This window comes from Alosa pseudoharengus, unplaced genomic scaffold (assembly GCF_046254945.1).
Source record: "Alosa pseudoharengus isolate Yale_2024_CS ecotype anadromous, Long Island Sound unplaced genomic scaffold, YU_APseudo_1.1 YU_APseudo_1.1_scf_9, whole genome shotgun sequence".
Taxonomy (NCBI): Eukaryota; Metazoa; Chordata; class Actinopteri; order Clupeiformes; family Clupeidae; genus Alosa; species Alosa pseudoharengus.
In genome coordinates, this window is record NW_027468881.1 from 34371509 (window position 1) to 34373793 (window position 2285).

Below are 2285 nucleotides of genomic sequence, written 5' to 3' on the forward strand. Positions count from 1 at the left end.
GCAGTGGGGAAGCCATTTTAAGACATTGTTTGCACAGATAGTATGTATGCACGATGGGGTACAAAGGAGGGAGCAGCCTGGTCTGAGTCTATCCAGCAGGCTCTAGCGGAGCTGTGGGCTTGACCCCTGCTCATAGTGGGCTAGCCTGTCAGGAGAGGGAGGAAGCATCTGGTCAAAACTGAATAGCAGGCTCAGTCCAGCCTGCGAGTAGTGTTGATGTTCTCTTTCTGCTGGCTGCTGCTTGCCCAGACTCCAGCTAAGAGCGGGAGGAGGATACATGCCCTTCTCTGCTCCCAGCAGCGCCTTTGTTGTCAGAACCCCCCCCCCCCCCAAAAAAAAAAAAGCAAAACACTGAAGGGGAAAAAAAAACAAGGAAGGAGGATTACGCGTGGGCAATTCTAGAAGCTACCAAAGTTTAAACCATCACCACTTCCCCAGTCCCCTTTCCACTCGTTAAATATTGCCTGATCTGCACGCTTCTATTTTTAAAGAGGCAATAAGATCCGGCGGGGGAGAGGGCAGAGCTGCCGCTGGTGCTGGTGGGGAGTGAGATCGTATTAACATGATGATTGGTATCGCCTGGCCTGCAGCTGCTCTGAGACTGCAGGAATAATAGGTATGAAAGGGAGATCCCAGATCAGCCAAGGCTATCATCCACCAGAGGGGAGTTGAAAAGGGGGGGGGGGGGGAGGCTGCTGAGCTTAGAGGATGAGAAAGTCTAACATGCTGAGCACATCAGATTTATCAGGGTTTTATTTTCTCTCTCTCTCGTCATATCTCCATCTCCAGAGGATGATCTTCCGGAAAGCAGTTGTAGCAACATGTAGTTGATGCCAATGCAAATCAACAAGGCAAAAAAAAGAAAGAAAAGAAAAAAATATGCAGTTTTTACATATACTGGTTTCATTTGTCAGGCTGGATTGTCTTTACTGAGAGCTGTAGCTGGCCTAATCTGTAGGGACAGGCTACATTGTTTTTGTATTATTATTTTTTACAAATTATTCATTCGGCAGTTTCAACTCTCTGATGTAGCACTCCATCGGCATTTGTTTTTGCTCATCCACGACAGCAGTAACGTTGCTCTCATGCCCATTTGTACAGTACTTGCATTTACTTCAGAATGCATACCCGGCACTTGTGGTGGCTACAGTGATAGTTGACAGTCCAGTGTGTAACTAAAACTCGACTCTTTCAGACTTAAAACTCTTAAGCTTCATAGTAATGTGCGCTTAACATTATTCCTGGAAGATGAAAAAAACTACACAAATCTGCTTTTAACCACAAAGCAATAATGACTTGAGTGCTCGTTATGTGACGTATATTAGGCAGTGGCAATAAAAACTTCTGCTTTGTGATTTAATGTCATGCTAACTGCTTTGTGGACGTTTGTATAGCAACGCCTATATTCCTGCTTTAAAAAAAACTAGTGACCATAATGTGATTGCACCCTGTTGACCTCTCACAGTAGCCAAAGAAGAGGTCGGCTCAACGGTGCCCGATTTGTGAAACAATGCTAAGTATCAAGGGAGGATTTTATTAGCAAGCCAGTAAAGCTGAACAAAACAGAAGTATTGGGATATTTCATTTTCGTCAACAGAATCCATTTATACTCTGTTACACCTCCAAGCACGAGGAAAGCCAACAATAGAAATTGGGAGGGTTGAAGTCAGCAAGTGTAGTGAATCTTGAATCATTTATTGTTTAGGAGAGCAAGGGTATAGGAGACCAGTGTAAAGAACAATCGACAATGTGAGAAGGCCTTGGGGGTTTCACGGGATTGAGGGACTTTCACTGGATCAAATGACTAAAAAAGATAACTAACAGGCTGGCCCTGTGTAAAGAAAGCTATTTTTCCATTCAAAGCATTGTCTTTGTTTACTGCTTTTCCTTTTTCATGGTCAATATTTATGTTTTTATTTTGTCTCTGAGGTTGTGTTACCTCTGGGGCGGAGGAGAGTTTTGGCAGTGTGCGACTTCAGGTGGTGATTTGTAAGGCTCCGTTCTTTGGTCACACCAGAAATTCCTCCACATTGCCTAGCAACAGTTGTAGTGAGAGGTGCCTGAGATTGGCTCCCTGGTTTTGGGAGGGAAGGGGGGGCTAAAGAGGGGAAGAGACTCTCGCCTTCACTGCTCCAGATGTAACACTCTTTCTTTGCTTCTGGTAGAAGTGAAAAGAATTGCAACCGTCCAGTTTATCTTATTTTATTTTTTTATTGAAATGATCTGTCTCTCTTTTTGTTAAGAGGTCGTTAACTAGAGCAGTAACCTTGGCTCATGTGTGAAAA